Source organism: Oncorhynchus kisutch, linkage group LG11 (assembly GCF_002021735.2).
Source record: "Oncorhynchus kisutch isolate 150728-3 linkage group LG11, Okis_V2, whole genome shotgun sequence".
In the NCBI taxonomy this organism is placed as follows: domain Eukaryota; kingdom Metazoa; phylum Chordata; class Actinopteri; order Salmoniformes; family Salmonidae; genus Oncorhynchus; species Oncorhynchus kisutch.
The window spans coordinates 82,359,588-82,381,791 of record NC_034184.2 but is presented as its reverse complement, the minus strand read 5'-3'; positions in this window follow the sequence as shown (position 1 = coordinate 82,381,791).

Genomic DNA, 22,204 nt, shown 5'->3' with positions numbered 1-22,204 from the left:
TTAAAGATGGACAGTTCTCACTAGGTGTAGCATATGAATATATATATATATATATGTGTTTTACTCAAGTCTACTGCGTTTGAGTTCTTGGGTCCGTCTGTCCAGTTAACGTGGTTATAAAATGTATCTGTGTATTGCCAGGGGTGATGTTTTGTCTTTACCATTACATCCTAGTTGGAACTTTACATTGCTTTGTAAAGATAAACAGGTTGATTAAGATATATTTGGAAATACATTGTAAGATCCTGTCTAATAACACAACATCCAATATTTTCAGAATGCTCATATGGTCATGCAATAAACACGGTCTGTGTTGAATTTCTCGGGCTTTAAAAATAAAAAATAAATCATATTTGCACAACGTAAAATATACACTTTATTCACACGTACTTAATTGTTATTTTATTTTACTAGGCAAGTCAGTTAAGAACAAATTCTTATGTTCAATGACAGCCTAGGAACAGTGGGTTAACTGTCTTGTTCAGGAGCAGAAGAACAGATTTGTACCTTGTCAGCTCAGGGATTTGAACTTGCAACCTTCCAGTTACTAGTCCAAAGCTCTAACCACTAGGCTACCCTGTACTCAGGAGTGTTACTGACGAGCATTAAACACACACAATCTCCTCAGCATAGTTTAGGGACCAGAGCTTGTACACACAGACTAACTCCATGCTGTTTGACAGAGAGATATTTTCAGTGTTGATGGAGCTATTGATCATTCACACATTAAAATGATGTTCCCGAAAGCAGTCAATGTCAATGACGGATAGGCACACAAATCAAGAAATCAATGGCCAACTCGATAGGCTGCTGGGGTCTGACAATGGATTGCAGTCCAGAGATTCAGTGGGGTTAATGGACCAGAAATCTCTCTCTCTCTCTCCTCCTCTCTCTCTGTCCCTCTCTCTCTCTCTCTCTCTCTCTCTCTCTCTCTCTCTCTCTCTGACTTGCGCAACTGCCAGGTATGACTTCATCATTTAGTTCCTTTTCCGGATTGTTCCTGTCTCATGGTTCTGTCTCATGGCAGGTCGGGGTGTGACTAGGTAGTAGGTTGCCAATCAATCAATCAATCAAATATATTTATGAAGCCCATTTTACATCAGCCGATGTCACAAAGTACTGTACAGAAACCCAGCCTAAAACCCCAAACAGCAAGCAATGCAGGTGTAGAAGCACGGTGACTAGGAAAAACTCCCTAGAAAAGCAGGAACCTAGGAAAAAACCTAGAGAGGAACCAGGCTATGTGGGGTGGCCAGTCCTCTTCTGGCTGTGCCGGGTGGAGATTATAACAGAACATGGCCAAGATGTTCAAATGTTCATAGAGGACCAGCAGGGTCAGATAATAATAATCACAGTGGTGGTAGAGGGTGCACCCATTCAGCACCTCAGGAGTAAACGTCAGTTGGATTTTCATAGCCGAGCATTCAGAGTTAGAGACAGCAGGTGCGGTAGAGAGAGAGTCCAAAACAGCAGGTTCGGGACAAAGTAGCACGTCTGGTGAACAGGTCAGGGTTCCATAACCGCAGGCAGAACAGATGAAACTGGAGCAGCAGCAAGACCAGGTGGACTAGGGACAGTAAGGAGTCATCAGGGCAGGTAATCCTGAGGCATGATCCCTGGGGCTCAGGTCCTCCGGGAGGGGAGGGAGAGGGAGGGAGATTTAGAGGGAGCAAACGTAAATTCACACAGGACACTGGATAAGACAGGAGAAATATTCCAGATACAACAGCCTCCTGACACATAATCTATTGCAGCATAAATATTGGAGGCTGAGACAGGAGGGGTCGGGATACACTTTGGCCCCGTCCAACGATACCCCCGGACAGGGCCAACCAGGCAGGATATAATCCCACCCACTTTGCCAAAGCACACACCATTAGAGAGATATCCGCAAACCACCAACTTACTACCCTGAGTCAAGGCTGAGTATAGCCCTTGAAGATCTCCTCTATGGCACGAACCCAAGGGGGCGCCAACCCGGACAGGAAGATCATGTCACTGACTCAACCCACTCAAGTGACTCACCCCTCCCAAGGACGGCACGGAAGTGCACTAGTAAGCCAGTGACTCAGCCCCCATAATAGGGTTTGAGGCAGAGAATCCCTGGTGGACAGAGGGGAACCAGCCGGACAGAGACAGCGAGGGTTGGTTCGTTGCTCCAGAGCCTTTCCGTTCACCTTCACAATCCTGGGCCAGACTACACTCAATCATATGACCTACTGAAGAGACCTACTGAGACTTCAGTAAAGACTTAAAGGTTGAGACCGAGTCTGCGTCTCTCACATGGGTAGGCAGACATTTCCATAAAAATGGAGCTCTATAGGAGAAAGCCCTATCTCCAGCTGTTTGCTTAGAAATTCTTTGGACAATAAGGAGGCTTGTGTCTTGTGACCGTAGCGTACGTGTAGGTATGTACGGCAGGACCAAAACGGAGAGAGGGGTAGGAGCAAGACCATGTAATGCTTTGTAGGTTGGTAGTAAAACCTTGAAATTAGCCCTAGCTAGGAAGCCAATGTAGAGGCTAGCACTGGAGTAAAATTATCCCATTTTTTGGTTCTAGTCAAGATTCTAGCAGCCGTGTTTAGCACTAAATGAAGTTTATTTAGTGCTTCGTCATTGCAGTATTCTAATATAGAAGTGCCAAAAGCATGGATTAGGTTTTATGGATAATTTTGGGACAAAAAAAATTCAGATTCAGATTTTTGCAATGTTACATAGAAGGAATAAATCTGTCCTTGAAACAATCTTGATATGTTCGTCAAAAAAGAGATCAGGGTCCAGAGTAACGCCGAGATCCTTCACAGTTTTATTTGAGACGACTGTACAAATATCAAGATTAATTGTCAGATCCAACAGAAGATCTCTTTGTGTATTGGGACCTAGAACTAGCATCTCTGTCAGCAAGGCACTGCTCCGGGTTCTGTCTGGAGAGCAGTGCTGCTAGGAGAGATGGGGACTGGGTCAGAGAAGGTATAACAATACAGGGCGAGACCCAGATGCAGACACGGGAGACAGATGGTTTGAGTCTCTGATATTTATTATAAGATAAGGGCCAGGCAAGAGACAGGTCATGGACAGGCAAAAGATCATAAACCTGGTCAGAGTCTAGGAGGTACAGAGTGGCAGGCAGGCTCAAGGTCAGGGCAGGCTGAATGGTCAGGCAGGCGGGCTCAGTGTCAGGGCAGGCTGAATGGTCAGGCAGGCGGGCTCAGTGTCAGGGCAGGCTGAATGGTCAGGCAGGCGGGCTCAGTGTCAGGGCAGGCTGAATGGTCAGTCAGGCGGGCTGTGTCAGGGAAGGCAGTATGGTCAGGCAGGCGGGCTCAGTGTCAGGGCAGGCTGAATGGTCAGGCAGGCAGGCTCAGTGTCAGGGCAGGCTGAATGGTCAGGCAGGCGGGCTGTGTCAGGGAAGGCAGTATGGTCAGGCAGGCGGGCTCAGTGTCAGGGCAGGCAAAAGTCAGAACCGGGAGGACTAGAATAACAGAGACTAGGAAAAAGCAGGAGCACGGAAAAAACACACTGGTTGACTTGACAAGATGAACTGGCAACAGACAGACAGAGACCACAGGAATAAGTACACTGGGAATAATGGGGAAAATGGGTGACACCTGGAGGGGGGTGGAGACAGGTGAAACAGATCGGGGCGTGACAGAGGGTAATGATAGAGGAGACCCCTAGTAAAGGACAGAAGGAAAGGAATTATGGGATGCAATAAACACAAAGGGGTTGAGTTAAATGAAAGAAGAATCAACCATGAACAGCATTTAACAGATTAACTGTCCCTCGAACACAAGTTAATTGCAGAAAGACAGGAACATCCAAAAAATGAAATATTAGGTTTCTTGTCATTCAACGGTCCATGGATTCGTTTGTAAGTAGTAGGACTTCACTTGTTAGCATTTTGTTTAGCTGTTTGCATTTAACGGTTAGCTAAAATAGCAGCCAGTGGATTGGCTCTGCATACCCAACACTAATGTAACGCCCCAACAACACTGTGAATGTGTTGCTGTTGACAAAAAGCTCCTTCTAATTTAACCAACACATCTGGCTTATTAATCAACTAGCTCGCTGTTGTCATGTTGGTTCTCAAACTGCACCTTTCCAACGACCGGAGTAATTATAATAATAATATAATTGAAGGGCTCTAATTCTAATTAACTCTAATTTGCTGGCTAAGTGGTAAAAAAAGAAATGAAACAAATCCTCTGAAATTGAAAAATTATAACATATCAGTTCCATACTACATGTGAGGCTTTACGTAGGACCAGATAGAAATTAAACAGGGTTCTGACAAAATAACTTTCTGATGAAAGAGTCATCAAGAGGCAGAGGATCATTTAAAGTGACAGTACACAGTTGAAACAATATCAAAAGTGTTTCCCTGCCACTGTTTTGGTAAAAAGCTGAGGGATGAGGCTGGATTAATGAAAGCGCTCTCAAATTCATAGACAGGGCTACTATACAATACTATACAACTCACACATGACCATCCATGAAATCAACGTGATAGTTTATATAATGTATTGAGGCTACGCAGTGTTTGTTTAAATGTACATTGTTTACAAATATCTGAGTAAAACAAGCTTATCTTTTGGGTTCTGATGGAGTGCGACAGTTGAACTAAACTCTGAGGAATTTATAAGTTTGATGATTCAAGAATAAATGGTTAAAGTACAAACTCATTATTTTAAAAGTACAAAAATGTATGTAGGAACCTGCAGATTGCCCCTTTAAAGATGAAGTGTCATCGTGTGTGTGGCTGCTACAGTACATCAGCCGATCTGCCTGATAAACAAGCACCCAGAGCCGTTGAAATGCCCCTCTGAAACATTTATAGCATAAAGCTGAGACAAATGACACAGCTCTGTCTGCTGTAAATCGCTGGATGAAGTTTTCTTTCATCTGCTGTGGGCAAGCAACATTGGCCCTCAGTATTTTACCTCCTCCCAGAAGAATTTAACATGCTCCAGCCATCAAGACAGATCCTATTCATCTTGGAGGGTTGTAGATGCGTTTTGAATTCAGTTGATATCGTGTTGTTACTGTCTCGGGGCCGAGGAGACATCACGAAAACACATCCTCCACCAGGTACCATTCACATCTCTAGTGAAAAACACATCCTCCACCAGGTACCATTCACATCTCTACTGAAAAACACATCCTCCACCAGGTACCATTCACATCTCTAGTGAAAAACACATCCTCCACCAGGTACCATTCACATCTCTAGTGAAAAACACATCCTCCACCAGGTACCATTCACATCTCTAGTGAAAACACATCCTCCACCAGGTACCATTCACATCTCTGGTGAAAAACACATCCTCCACCAGGTACCATTCACATCTCTAGTGAAAAACACATCCTCCACCAGGTACCATTCACATCTCTAGTGAAAACACATCCTCCACCAGGTACCATTCACATCTCTAGTAAAAACACATCCTCCACCAGGTACCATTCACATCTCTACTGAAAAACACATCCTCCACCAGGTACCATTCACATCTCTAGTGAAAAACACATCCTCCACCAGGTACCATTCACATCTCTAGTGAAAAACACATCCTCCACCAGGTACCATTCACATCTCTAGTGAAAAACACATCCTCCACCAGGTACCATTCACATCTCTAGTGAAAAACACATCCTCCACCAGGTACCATTCACATCTCTAGTGAAAAACACATCCTCCACCAGGTACCATTCACATCTCTAGTGAAAAACACATCCTCCACCAGGTACCATTCACATCTCTAGTGAAAAACACATCCTCCACCAGGTACCATTCACATCTCTAGTGAAAAACACATCCTCCACCAGGTACCATTCACATCTCTAGTGAAAACACATCCTCCACCAGGTACCATTCACATCTCTAGTGAAAAACACATCCTCCACCAGGTACCATTCACATCTCTAGTGAAAAACACATCCTCCACCAGGTACCATTCACATCTCTAGTGAAAACACATCCTCCACCAGGTACCATTCACATCTCTAGTGAAAACACATCCTCCACCAGGTACCATTCACATCTCTACTGAAAAACACATCCTCCACCAGGTACCATTCACATCTCTAGTGAAAAACACATCCTCCACCAGGTACCATTCACATCTCTAGTGAAAAACACATCCTCCACCAGGTACCATTCACATCTCTAGTGAAAAACACATCCTCCACCAGGTACCATGCACATCTCTACTGAAAAACACATCCTCCACCAGGTACCATTCACATCTCTATTGAAAAACACATCCTCCACCAGGTACCATTCACATCTCTACTGAAAAACACATCCTCCACCAGGTACCATTCACATCTCTAGTGAAAAACACATCCTCCACCAGGTACCATTCACATCTCTAGTGAAAAACACATCCTCCACCAGGTACCATTCACATCTCTAGTGAAAAACACATCCTCCACCAGGTACCATTCACATCTCTAGTGAAAAACACATCCTCCACCAGGTACCATTCACATCTCTAGTGAAAAACACATCCTCCACCAGGTACCATTCACATCTCTAGTGAAAAACACATCCTCCACCAGGTACCATTCACATCTCTAGTGAAAACACATCCTCCACCAGGTACCATTCACATCTTTAGTGAAAAACACATCCTCCACCAGGTACCATTCACATCTCTAGTGAAAAACACATCCTCCACCGGGTACCATTCACATCTCTAGTGAAAACACATCCTCCACCAGGTACCATTCACATCTCTAGTGAAAACACATCCTCCACCAGGTACCATTCACATCTCTACTGAAAAACACATCCTCCACCAGGTACCATTCACATCTCTAGTGAAAAACACATCCTCCACCAGGTACCATTCACATCTCTAGTGAAAAACACATCCTCCACCAGGTACCATTCACATCTCTAGTGAAAAACACATCCTCCACCAGGTACCATGCACATCTCTACTGAAAAACACATCCTCCACCAGGTACCATTCACATCTCTATTGAAAAACACATCCTCCACCAGGTACCATTCACATCTCTACTGAAAAACACATCCTCCACCAGGTACCATTCACATCTCTAGTGAAAAACACATCCTCCACCAGGTACCATTCACATCTCTAGTGAAAAACACATCCTCCACCAGGTACCATTCACATCTCTAGTGAAAAACACATCCTCCACCAGGTACCATTCACATCTCTAGTGAAAAACACATCCTCCACCAGGTACCATTCACATCTCTAGTGAAAAACACATCCTCCACCGGGTACCATTCACATCTCTACTGAAAAACACATCCTCCACCAGGTACCATTCACATCTCTAGTGAAAAACACATCCTCCACCAGGTACCATTCACATCTCTACTGAAAAACACATCCTCCACCAGGTACCATTCACATCTCTACTGAAAAACACATCCTCCACCAGGTACCATTCACATCTCTAGTGAAAACACATCCTCCACCAGGTACCATTCACATCTCTACTGAAAAACACATCCTCCACCAGGTACCATTCACATCTCTAGTGAAAACACATCCTCCACCAGGTACCATTCACATCTCTACTGAAAAACACATCCTCCACCAGGTACCATTCACATCTCTAGTGAAAACACATCCTCCACCAGGTACCATTCACATCTCTAGTGAAAACACATCCTCCACCAGGTACCATTCACATCTCTAGTGAAAACACATCCTCCACCAGGTACCATTCACATCTCTACTGAAAAACACATCCTCCACCAGGTACCATTCACATCTCTAGTGAAAACACATCCTCCACCAGGTACCATTCACATCTCTAGTGAAAACACATCCTCCACCAGGTACCATTCACATCTCTACTGAAAACACATCCTCCACCAGGTACCATTCACATCTCTAGTGAAAACACATCCTCCACCAGGTACCATTCACATCTCTAGTGAAAACACATCCTCCACCAGGTACCATTCACATCTCTAGTGAAAAACACATCCTCCACCAGGTACCATTCACATCTCTAGTGAAAACACATCCTCCACCAGGTACCATTCACATCTCTACTGAAAACACATCCTCCACCAGGTACCATTCACATCTCTAGTGAAAAACACATCCTCCACCAGGTACCATTCACATCTCTAGTGAAAAACACATCCTCCACCAGGTACCATTCACATCTCTAGTGAAAAACACATCCTCCACCAGGTACCATTCACATCTCTAGTGAAAAACACATCCTCCACCAGGTACCATTCACATCTCTAGTGAAAACACATCCTCCACCAGGTACCATTCACATCTCTAGTGAAAACACATCCTCCACCAGGTACCATTCACATCTCTAGTGAAAAACACATCCTCCACCAGGTACCATTCACATCTCTAGTGAAAACACATCCTCCACCAGGTACCATTCACATCTCTAGTGAAAACACATCCTCCACCAGGTACCATTCACATCTCTAGTGAAAACACATCCTCCACCAGGTACCATTCACATCTCTACTGAAAACACATCCTCCACCAGGTACCATTCACATCTCTACTGAAAACACATCCTCCACCAGGTACCATTCACATCTCTACTGAAAACACATCCTCCACCAGGTACCATTCACATCTCTAGTGAAAAACACATCCTCCACCAGGTACCATTCACATCTCTACTGAAAACACATCCTCCACCAGGTACCATTCACATCTCTACTGAAAAACACATCCTCCACCAGGTACCATTCACATCTCTACTGAAAAACACATCCTCCACCAGGTACCATTCACATCTCTACTGAAAACACATCCTCCACCAGGTACCATTCACATCTCTAGTGAAAACACATCCTCCACCAGGTACCATTCACATCTCTACTGAAAAACACATCCTCCACCAGGTACCATTCACATCTCTAGTGAAAACACATCCTCCACCAGGTACCATTCACATCTCTACTGAAAAACACATCCTCCACCAGGTACCATTCACATCTCTAGTGAAAACACATCCTCCACCAGGTACCATTCACATCTCTACTGAAAACACATCCTCCACCAGGTACCATTCACATCTCTAGTGAAAACACATCCTCCACCAGGTACCATTCACATCTCTAGTGAAAACACATCCTCCACCAGGTACCATTCACATCTCTAGTGAAAAACACATCCTCCACGAGGTACCATTCACATCTCTACTGAAAACACATCCTCCACCAGGTACCATTCACATCTCTAGTGAAAAACACATCCTCCACCAGGTACCATTCACATCTCTAGTGAAAAACACATCCTCCACCAGGTACCATTCACATCTCTACTGAAAACACATCCTCCACCAGGTACCATTCACATCTCTAGTGAAAACACATCCTCCACCAGGTACCATTCACATCTCTAGTGAAAAACACATCCTCCACCAGGTACCATTCACATCTCTACTGAAAAACACATCCTCCACCAGGTACCATTCACATCTCTACTGAAAACACATCCTCCACCAGGTACCATTCACATCTCTAGTGAAAAACACATCCTCCACCAGGTACCATTCACATCTCTAGTGAAAAACACATCCTCCACCAGGTACCATTCACATCTCTAGTGAAAAACACATCCTCCACCAGGTACCATTCACATCTCTAGTGAAAAACACATCCTCCACCAGGTACCATTCACATCTCTACTGAAAACACATCCTCCACCAGGTACCATTCACATCTCTAGTGAAAAACACATCCTCCACCAGGTACCATTCACATCTCTAGTGAAAAACACATCCTCCACCAGGTACCATTCACATCTCTAGTGAAAAACACATCCTCCACCAGGTACCATTCACATCTCTAGTGAAAAACACATCCTTCACCAGGTACCATTCACATCTCTAGTGAAAAACACATCCTCCACCAGGTACCATTCACATCTCTAGTGAAAAACACATCCTCCACCAGGTACCATTCACATCTCTAGTGAAAAACACATCCTCCACCAGGTACCATTCACATCTCTACTGAAAAACACATCCTCCACCAGGTACCATTCACATCTCTAGTGAAAACACATCCTCCACCAGGTACCATTCACATCTCTAGTGAAAAACACATCCTCCACCAGGTACCATTCACATCTCTAGTGAAAAACACATCCTCCACCAGGTACCATTCACATCTCTAGTGAAAAACACATCCTCCACCAGGTACCATTCACATCTCTAGTGAAAAACACATCCTCCACCAGGTACCATTCACATCTCTAGTGAAAACACATCCTCCACCAGGTACCATTCACATCTCTAGTGAAAAACACATCCTCCACCAGGTACCATTCACATCTCTAGTGAAAAACACATCCTCCACCAGGTACCATTCACATCTCTAGTGAAAAACACATCCTCCACCAGGTACCATTCACATCTCTAGTGAAAAACACATCCTCCACCAGGTACCATTCACATCTCTAGTGAAAACACATCCTCCACCAGGTACCATTCACATCTCTAGTGAAAACACATCCTCCACCAGGTACCATTCACATCTCTAGTGAAAACACATCCTCCACCAGGTACCATTCACATCTCTAGTGAAAACACATCCTCCACCAGGTACCATTCACATCTCTGGTGAAAACACATCCTCCACCAGGTACCATTCACATCTCTAGTGAAAAACACATCCTCCACCAGGTACCATTCACATCTCTACTGAAAACACATCCTCCACCAGGTACCATTCACATCTCTACTGAAAAACACATCCTCCACCAGGTACCATTCACATCTCTAGTGAAAACACATCCTCCACCAGGTACCATTCACATCTCTAGTGAAAAACACATCCTCCACCAGGTACCATTCACATCTCTAGTGAAAACACATCCTCCACCAGGTACCATTCACATCTCTAGTGAAAACACATCCTCCACCAGGTACCATTCACATCTCTACTGAAAAACACATCCTCCACCAGGTACCATTCACATCTCTACTGAAAAACACATCCTCCACCAGGTACCATTCACATCTCTAGTGAAAAACACATCCTCCACCAGGTACCATTCACATCTCTAGTGAAAACACATCCTCCACCAGGTACCATTCACATCTCTAGTGAAAAACACATCCTCCACCAGGTACCATTCACATCTCTAGTGAAAAACACATCCTCCACCAGGTACCATTCACATCTCTAGTGAAAAACACTTTGACTTTTTATTTGTATTATTTACCCTTTATTTACCCGTCAGTGGATAATTGGATCGCAATCATCAAATGCCATTTCTTATGACAAAGAAAGAGAGAAGGACAGAGAGAGAGAGAAAGAGGGAGAAGGCCAGAGAGAGAGAGAAAGAGGGAGAAGGCCAGAGAGAGAGAGAAAGAGGGAGAAGGCCAGAGAGAGAGAGAAAGAGGGAGAAGGCCAGAGAGAGAGAGAAAGAGGGAGAAGGCCAGAGAGAGAGAGAAAGAGGGAGAAGGCCAGAGAGAGAGAGAAAGAGGGAGAAGGCCAGAGAGAGAGAGAAAGAGGGAGAAGGCCAGAGAGAGAGAGAAAGAGGGAGAAGGCCAGAGAGAGAGAGAAAGAGGGAGAAGGCCAGAGAGAGAGAGAAAGAGGGAGAAGGCCAGAGAGAGAGAGAAAGAGGGAGAAGGCCAGAGAGAGAGAGAAAGAGGGAGAAGGCCAGAGAGAGAGAGAAAGAGGGAGAAGGCCAGAGAGAGAGAGAAAGAGGGAGAAGGCCAGAGAGAGAGAGGGGGAGAAGGCCAGAGAGAGAGAGAGGGAGAAGTAGTAACTTATTATCAGGTCATGTAATCAGCTAGATCAATTAGTATGAGACAATAACAGTTGTAAAGGTACTTGGAGAAAACTTAGCAGAATACATTTGTATAAGGTGATTGTGTGAGGTGATTGTGTAAGGTGATTGTGTGAGGTGATTGTGTGAGGTGATTGTGTAAGGGGATTGTGTGAGGTGATTATTTAATTATTTAACCTATTTAATGCAGATTTAATATGGTAGTGTAGGCCCTCAGGTAAAACCTCTTTAATGCAGATTTAATATGGTAGTGTAGGCCCTCAGGTAAAACCTCTTTAATGCAGATTTAATATGGTAGTGTAGGCCCTCAGGTAAAACCTCTTTAATGCAGATTTAATATGGTAGTGTAGGCCCTCAGGTAAAACCTCTTTAATGCAGATTTAATATGGTAGTGTAGGCCCTCAGGTAAAACCTCTTTAATGCAGATTTAATATCACCTATTTGTGCGTTACGGATATAACTGCCTGTGTTGTGGCAATATTGTGGGATATTTTCTATGGGGACCGGACTCCTTGCTGGAAACCCTTGTCTGCTTCCATTCATGCACAACATGAATAGTGGAGTGAACCCTCTGCTAACATTTGAAAGACACATTGACAGGCAATCTGACTCTGAGTATTTCCCTGTCTCTTCCATTTTAGCATGTCCGGGAACTTGGAGCATTTCCTTTTAACAGTTTTCTCTTTTCAATAAGTGAATTGAATTGCAAAGACCTGGATATAATTTTACTTTTGACATAACCAATTTATCCTTCACCTCTCAACTGTGTTGTAATGAGAGGTGAGTGAGAGTCAGGATTGGCAGAGAGTGGCACCTTCTCCGGTTGCCTCAAATTAGACATGGCAAAAAGGGGGAACTGTCAAGTGGAAATGTGTCAGACATGTTCCAGGCCTTAAACTATGGTCGGTAGGCAGGAGCGCTAAATGAGGTGTCAGTCCACAGGTCTTCATGTAATGAGATACGTTTTGTCTCCGTAATCACACATCCATGCATCTCCAATAAGCAATAACATACATTCAATTCTACAAGAGAGTAGAGACTATCAGACATATCATTGGTCCACTGCAATACTCAATTGATGTGCAGAACATGTTGTCATAACTAGCTACGTTTCCATCCAATTGACGATAGATTTTCATGAAAATATTCACAAATCTCCTGAAAACAATATGAACACCAAAGATGGTGCCGAAGGGTAGGGCCGGCCATCTTATCGGCTCTTAACCAACCATGCTATTTTGTTAGTGTTTTGCGTTGTTTGTAACTTGTTTTGTGCATAATGTTGCTGCTAACGTCTCTTATGACCGAAAAGAGCATCTGGACATCAGAACTGGGATTACTCACCTCAAATTGGATGAGGAGTTATTTTTCAATGAGTCGTTCGCGAGGGATATACTACAGACACCCGACCAGGCCCGGATCCCCGTGATTCACTGGTAAAGATATGCATATTTGCAAACAATAGCTGGTGCACGATATCTGAGGAAATCTCAGGGTTTTGCTCGCCTGAGGCAGAGTTTCTTATGCCGTAGACTCCACTATCTACCTAGTGTGGTCTGCATTTTTTGTAACCGTCTACATACCACCGCAGACCAAGGTTGGCACTACAACCGCACTCAAAGAGCTGTATTCCACCCTAAGCAAACAGGAAAATTCTCATCCAGAGGTGGCACTCCTAGTGGCCGGGGACTTTAATGCAGAGAAACTTAAATCAGTTTTACCTCATTGCTAGCAGCATGTCACATGTGCAACCAGAGGGGAAAAAATCTAGACCACCTGTACTCTACACACAGAGACGAGTACAAAGCTCTCTCCCTCGCCCTCCATTTGGAAAATCTGACCATAACTCTATCTTCCTGATTCCTGCTTACAAGCACAAATCAAAGCAGGAAGCACCAGTGACTCGGTCTACAAAAAAGTGGTCAGATGAAGCAGATGCTAAACTACAGGACTGTTTTGCTATCGCAGACTAGAATATGTTCTGGGATTCTTCTGATGGCATTGAGGAGAACACCACATCCGTCACTGGCTTTATCAATAAGTGTGTCGAGGACGTCGTCCCTACAGTACATACCCCAAACATGAGCCATGGATTACAGGCAAAATTTGCACTGAGCTACAGTGCAGAGCTGCCAGTGCAGAGCTGCCGCTTTCAAGGAGCAGAACTCTAACCCGGAAGCTTATAAGAAATCCCGCTATGCCCTCCGACGAACCATCAAACAGGCAAAGCATCAATACAGGACTAAGATCGAAACGTACTACACCGGATCCGACTTTCGTCAGATGTGGCAGGGCTTGCAAACTATTACAGACTACAAAGGGAAGCACAGACGAGAGCTGCCCAGTGATACGGGCCTACCAGACAAGCTAAATAACTTATATGCTCGCTTTGAGGCAAGTAACAGTGAATCATGCATGAGAGCATCAGCTGTTCTGGATGACTTTTTGATAACACTCTCAGTAGTGGATGTGAGCAAGACCTTTAAACATGTCAACATTCACAAGGCCGCAGGGCCAGAAAGATTACCAGGATGTGTATGCAGAGCATGCTCTGACCAACTGGCAAGTGTCTTCACTGATATTTTAAACCTCTCCCCATCTGAGTCTGCAATACCAATATGTTTCAAGCAGACTACCATTGTCTCTGTGCCCAAGAACACTAAGGTAACCTGCCTAAATTACTACTGACCCATAGCACTCACGTCTGTAGCCATAAAATGCTTTGAAATGCTGGTCATGGCTCACATCAACACCATTATCCCAGAAACCCTAGACCCACTCCAAATTGCATACCACACCAACAGATCCACAGATGATGCAATCAATATTGCTCAACATACTGTCCTTTCCCACCTGGACAAAAGGAACACCTATATGAGAATGCTATTCATTGACTACAGCTCAGCGTTCAACACCATAGTGCCCTCAAAGCTCATCACTAAGCTAAGGGCCCTGGGACTAAACACCTCCCTCTGCAACTGGATCCTGGACTTCCTGACGGGCTGTCCCCAGGTCGTAAGGTAACAACACATCAGCCACGCTGATCTTCAACACGGGGGCCCCTCAGGGGTGAATTTTTTATTTATTTTATTTCACCTTTATTTAACCAGGTAGGCTAGTTGAGAACAAGTTCTCATTTTCAACTGTGACCTGGCCAAGATAAAGCAAAGCAGTTCGACACATACAACAACACAGAGTTACACATGGAATAAACAAACATACAATCAATAAGAGTGTAGAAAGTCTATATACAGCATGTGCAAATGAGGTAGGATAAGAGAGGTAAGGCAATAAATAGGCCATGGTGGCGAAGGAATTACAATATAGCAATTAAACACTGCAATGGTAGGATTTGCAGAAGATGAATGTGCAAGTTGAGATACTGGGGTGCAAAGGAGCAAGATAAATAAATAAATGCAGTATGGGGATGAGGTAGATTGGATGGGCTATTTACAGATGAGCTATGTACAGGTGCAGTGATCTGTGAGCTGCTCTGACAGCTGGTGCTTAAAGCTAGTGAGGGAGGTAAGAGTCTCCACTTCAGAGATGTTTGCAGTTCGTTCCAGTCATTGTCAGCAGAGAACTGGAAGGAGAGGCGGCCAAAGGAAGAATTGGCTTTGGGGGTGACCAGTGAGATATACCTGCTGGAGCGTGTGCTATGGGTGGGTGCTGCTATGGTGACCAGTGAGCTGAGGTAAGGCGGGGCTTTACCTAGCAGAGTCTTGTAGATGACCTGGAGCCAGTGGGTTGGCGATGAGTATGAAGCGCGGGCCAGCTAACGAGATCATACAGGTCGCAGTGGTGGGTAGTATATGAGGCTTTTTATATGGGACAAAACGGATGGCACTGTGATAGACTGCATACAATTTGTTGAGTAGAGTGTTGGAGGCTATTTTGTAAATGACATCGCCGAAGTCGAGGATTGGAAGGATGGTCAGTTTTACAAGGGTATGTTTGGCAGCATGAGTGAAGGATGCTTTGTTGCGAAATAGGAAGACGATTCTAGATTTCATTTTGGATTGGAGATGTTTAATGTGAGTCTGGAAGGAGAGTTTACAGTCTAACCAGACACCTAGGTATCTGTAGTTGTCCACATATTCAGTCAGAACCGTCCAGAGTGGTGATGCTGGACGGGCTGGCAGGTGCGGGCAGCGATCGGTTGAAGAGCATGCATTTAGTTTTACTTGCATTTAAGAGGAGTTGGAGGCCACGGAAGGAGAGTTGTATGGCATTGAAGCTCATATAGAGGGTTTACTGACCCCTGCCTGCCTTGACCTGTCTATTGCCTGCCCCTATTAGTTCATTAAACTATTGTTTATTCGACGTGGTCTGCGTTTGGGCCTTACCTTCATACCTGATAACTGGTGGTTTTGTCCAAAATATTTGTTGCGTTATATAGCGAATGTGCCTACTCTGATCTTGGCACATGTGCACTAGCCAACAGCTTGCAGATACAGTGCAGGTAGCCTAGTCTACATGATGAGAATATTTAATGATGAGAGCGAGAATATTTTTATTCATCAATCACGTCATCAGAATAAGACCCTCAACAGTTACTGGAAAGGAGCATCAAGCTCATCACCGTGCACTTTCACCACCCTGCGAAGTTCATCATAATGTATTTCATGTGTAGCCTATTAGACTGCATGCTTTCCCAGATTTGTAGTGGGAGGACCTCACAACATATGACTCCAAGGGTAACTTCAGGTCTACTTTGAAATGGTGGTTATTATATCAATATTTGTAAATAATGTTGTTTCCACCGCCATTTCTCGCATAACTAATTTTACAGACCAAAAAAATATATCCTACCTTGTCTAGCGTGTTTTGTCGAGAGTTTACCTACAAATTTGCTGTTTCGATCAGGCCTGTCCTGAAATGTACATTAGTCACATTCAAAGGTTGGATGGAAACATGCTTAATGTCTAGCATTTCACCTATCCTTTCTAAAAACTGGTGGCTAACATCTTCCGGTATCAGAAAGTTCACTGATTGCACCAAATCATTGGAGGTTTGTTGAGGAGATTCCTGTGGCGAACACCTGCTAAATTATCATGAGAATCATGTTATTTATGCTAATACACATATTTTGAAAGGTTTCACTAACATGTGACGTCATCCACACAGCCAATCACTGCTAACATAATTCAAGCGAGATCCCTTTTCTTGGGTTTTCTACTCGAAACCTTAAGTATCAAGTACCTCAAAACATTTGAATAATATCAACAGCTGTATCCTAAATCTGTCTTGCCTACTACTTCCTAAAACTACATACTGTGTACTATAGTGGAGGCTCCTTAGAGGAGGAAGGGAAGGACCATCCTCCTCAGGGAATTTCATTTTTTTTTAAATTGTAAAACATTGAAAACGTTATCCTTTGTAGGTAAAACTATACTAAATATATACACGTCACCAAATAATTTATTAAAACACACTGTTTTGCAATGAAGGTCTACAGTAGCCTCAACTGCGCTCTACAGGGTAGCACCATGGTGTAGCCGGAGGACAGCTAGCTTCTGTCCTTCTCTTGGTACATTGACTTCAATACAAAACATAGGAGGCTCTTGCTTCTCTCCCCCTTCCATAGACTTACATAGTAACTATGACAACTTCTGGAGGACGTCCTCCAACCTATCAGAGCTCTTGCAGCATGAACTGACATGTTGAACAACTAATCTAAGAACCAGAGAATTAATCTAGTACTGAAAGCATAAGCTAAAGCTAGCTAGCATTGCAGTGCATAAAATATGTTGAGTAGTTGACTCAAAGAGAGAGAAAGACAATAGTTGAACAGTTTTCAACAAATTAATTTCTTTGAAAATGAAACTTTCAGTTTCACTTACTTAGCTAGCAAATCCAACTGGCTAGTTTAGTTACTCAAACACCTGGCTCAAACAGAAGGATGCGATGTTAGGTAGCTGGCTATGTCTATCCAACACAACACTGGAACTCTTACAAGTCAAGGTAATGCTTTTGGTTGTATTAATTTAATACCATCGGGGCCAGTCTAACTGCTTACTGACTATACACTGTAACACTAATGCATCTCAAATTTTTCATTCATGCTGTAGGCTAGGTTGTAGCAACCTCATGATGGTTATAGGAAGAATTTAAGTATCATGTAGTAGCCTAAACCAATCACTGTTACGTTGAGCTGGGTGAATGGAATATGAATGTCAGTCATCCAATATGCTGTAATAGAAATTAGGCCATTCTCATTAAGAAACAAAATTGTCCTCCCTTATTAGAAACTGCACTGACTGCCACTGGTGTATTAATCATGCTACATACTATCTAGAATGTACTGTTTAGTAAAAAGGAATGCTGTAAGCAAACAATTTCAACACACTAGGCTCCTCCTACTGAGAATGTCAACACACTAGGCTCCTCCTACTGAGAATATCAACACACTAGGCTTCTCCCACTGAGAATATCAGCACACTAGGCTCCTCCTACTGAGAATATCAACACACTAGGCTCCTCCTACTGAGAATATCAACACACTAGGCTCCTCCTACTCAGAATATCAACACACTAGGCTCCTCCTACTGAGAATATCAACACACTAGGCTCCTCCTACTGAGAATATCAACACACTAGGCTCCTCCTACTGAGAATATCAACACACTAGGCTCCTCCTACTCAGAATATCAACACACTAGGCTCCTCCTACTGAGAATATCAACACACTAGGCTCCTCCTACTGAGAATATCAACACACTAGGCTCCTCCTACTGAGAATATCAACACACTAGGCTCCTCCTACTGAGAATATCAACACACTAGGCTCCTCCTACTGAGAATATCAACACACTAGGCTTCTCCTACTGAGAATATCAACACACTAGGCTCCTCCTACTGAGAATATCAACACACTAGGCTCCTCCTACTGAGAATATCAACACACTAGGCTTCTCCTACTGAGAATATCAACACACTAGGCTCCTCCTACTCAGAATATCAACACACTAGGCTCCTCCTACTGATAATATCAACACACTAGGCTCCTCCTACTCAGAATATCAACACACTAGGCTCCTCCTACTGAGAATATCAACACACTAGGCTCCTCCTACTGAGAATATCAACACACTACACTTCTCCCACTGAGAATATCAGCACACTAGGCTCCTCCTACTGAGAATATCAACACACTAGGCTCCTCCTACTCAGAATATCAACACACTAGGCTCCTCCTACTCAGAATATCAACACACTAGGCTCCTCCTACTGAGAATATCAACACACTAGGCTCCTCCTACTGAGAATATCAACACACTAGGCTCCTCCTACTGAGAATATCAACACACTAGGCTCCTCCTACTGAGAATATCAACACACTAGGCTCCTCCTACTAAGAATATCAACACACTAGGCTTCTCCTACTGAGAATATCAACACACTAGGCTCCTCCTACTCAGAATATCAACACACTAGGCTCCTCCTACTGAGAATGCGTAATCTAATGTACAGTTGTGATGATTCCCGCCGTTCATTTTGGCACATCACATCACATCTGTGATTATCAGCTGTTGCCGAACACACGTGAGTCTGGAAAGACAGTTCTCTTCCTCCATAGTGTGCAGTGAATTATACGAGATGAAAAGATGAATAACATCCTGGCATTTAAAGCATATTAGATATTCAAAATGTCACATACTATCAAACTTTCTATATTCGTATACCCAAAATGCATAATATTCAGAATGTTCAGGCCAACAGGTTTTGAGCAACGGAAAAAGCAATAACTTTTAGAAAACCTTCAGAAAGTGAGTAATAGATTAACTCACGTATTAGATCAAATCTGAGTTCCTTGATTTACATAAAGTGATGCCTCAAGGTTCTATGCTCGGCCCACTACTGTTTGCAACCTATGTGAATAACATTGTTAATGCATATTCATTTGTATGCAGATGCTACAGTGTTATATTCCATCGCTCCATCAGTTGGCGAAGCCTTTTTTCACATTGGAAGTCTGCTTTTCAACCACTGCAGAGGTCACTATTGGAGCTAAAGTTAGTGCGGATTGCAAACAAAACAAAGTGCTTTTTTCCAGGTCTCATTACCCAGATTTAAATGAAATTGTAAGGACTAGTTTAAACGGTATATAAATGTAGTTCCTTCCTTCCTATGTACTGCATATCTTGGTATCTGGCTCGATGACGAATTGTAATTTTTTTTAAATGGCACTGAGCTGGTGAAAAAGTTGAAGTTTATTTTTATTTCTTTACAGAAAGAAAGCATGTCTGACTTTTGATAATAGGAAGGATATTGTCCAAGGCCACTTTTATGTCTATTTTAGATTCTGGGGATATTATCTATATGCCTGCAGCAGCAACTATACTTAAACCACCACATTACTGGTGCTGGTTCTAGAACTCACCATTGTCCCTTTAGGTGTATTACTGGTGATGTTTACAGAACTAACTCACCATTGTTCCTTTAGGTAAATTACTGGTGATGGTTCTAGAACCCACCATTGTTCCATTAGGTTTATTACTGGTGATGGTTCTAGAACTCACCATTGTTCCTTTAGGTTTATTAGAACTCACCATTGTTCCTTTAGGTTTATTACTGGTGATGGTTCTAGAACTCACCATTGTTCCTTTAGGTTTATTACTGGGGATGGTTACAGAACTCACCTTTGTTCCTTTAGGTGTTTTAGAACTCACCATTGTTCCCTTAGCTTTATTACTGGTGATGTTTGCAGAACTAACTCACCATTGTGTTTTGTATGAAAAGAGGGGTTGGACCTCTTTAAATGTAAGGAGAGAGCAACATTTTCTTGTGTTTATCTACAGAGCAATCATGTTTTCATGCAGAAACTCCCTCTATATGTATCATCATTAATTCAATATCGACTTACAAATGACCAAACCCTGTCTCAGGCTTGGATAACACTGGCCCTTAGGTCTCCACAGAGTTTGGTAAAGCTGATTTTATTGCACATGCATTGTGTATGTGGAACAAGTTCCAGAGCTCTCTGAAAGGAGATGTTCCGGTCCACCTTGATTAGTTCAGAGTCATGATCAGAGACCTCTGTGTTGATTAATGTGTCTGTTTTTCTTAATATGTTTTGTATGTTGTATGTTGTATATATGTTTGATGTATTCATGTAGGGATCATATGTAAAAATAGACCCTAGTCTCATTCTGACTTCTCTGTCAAATATAAAGGTTAAAATAAATTTAATTAAAATAATTGTTACAGTAATGATTTACAGAAAATTTAAGCAATGCATGTCTGTCTCCTCAACTCAACAATAAGAAATGGATTCACTCATGCCTGTCTCCACTGCTGTAGACAAGAATATCACTTGGTCTCTATCTCTCACCATATTCTCTCACATAGCTCAGTCTGTCTTTTAAATAGAGAATGTCTCTGAATCATTCAAATTTCATTGGATATCCATGTGAGACCAAATATATATATATATATATATATATATAGAGAGAGAGAGAGAGACTGAGAGAGAGAGAGAGAGAGAGATAGAGAGAGAGAGAGAGAGAGAGAGAGACAGAGAGAGAGAGAGAGAGAGTGAGAGAGAGAGAGACAGAGAGAGAGACAGAGAGAGAGAGAGAGAGAGACAGAGAGAGAGAGAGAGAGAGAGAGAGAGAGAGACAGAGAGCAGGAGAGAGAGAGACAGAGAGAGAGAGAGAGAGAGAGAGAGAGAGAGAGAGACAGAGAGGGAGAGAGAGAGAGAGAGATCTTTGAACTGGCTCAGCTTTCCATTACTCCTGCCTGGCTTCCAGCACCTTCCTCTAAATGGACAATTAGTAAAAGGTAGGACCTATGGCAAGACTACAGCCAATTCAAAGGGCCATCCATGTTCATGGATTTCTATTAGGCCCAATGCAGCATTCATCTTCGCCTTCCAGAAGCTCTTTTCTCTCTTCCTATCCTGGACACAGTAACACACTATCAACCGTTGATCGCGATGAACCATGAAACATAATCGAGCATAGAAAGGAAGCTGCCTGTCTGTAGTATAAAGGACTAACTGCTGGTTGAACAGGTCCTCTATTACTATGTAGGAAAAGCCTATGGGGAGGAGTTTATTCTTAGGACTCAAACAGAACTGAAAAAAACCCATTGTGTTTCTAAACACCAATCATTTGATGATGTTCTATGATGTGATGACTAAAAGATTAATTAACCCGCATTTATCTAGAGTCGTTGCATCATATCTGTTTTCTGTGATTCTAAATGGCACGGTCTCACATTCACAGGTAAATGAGTCATTTGAAACCCTAATATTTTCTGCCAGGCTTCAGATCCCCCTAAACTCTGATACTGTTTCAGACTGGCATCTGGCTCTGCTCTCTTCTGATTTTATCTTTTCACGCTGTTCTGTTCTGTTCTTCGCTAGTCTGTTCTGTTCCGTTCTGCTCTGTTCTGTTCTGTTCCATTCTGCTCTGCTCTGTTCTGTTCTGCTCTGT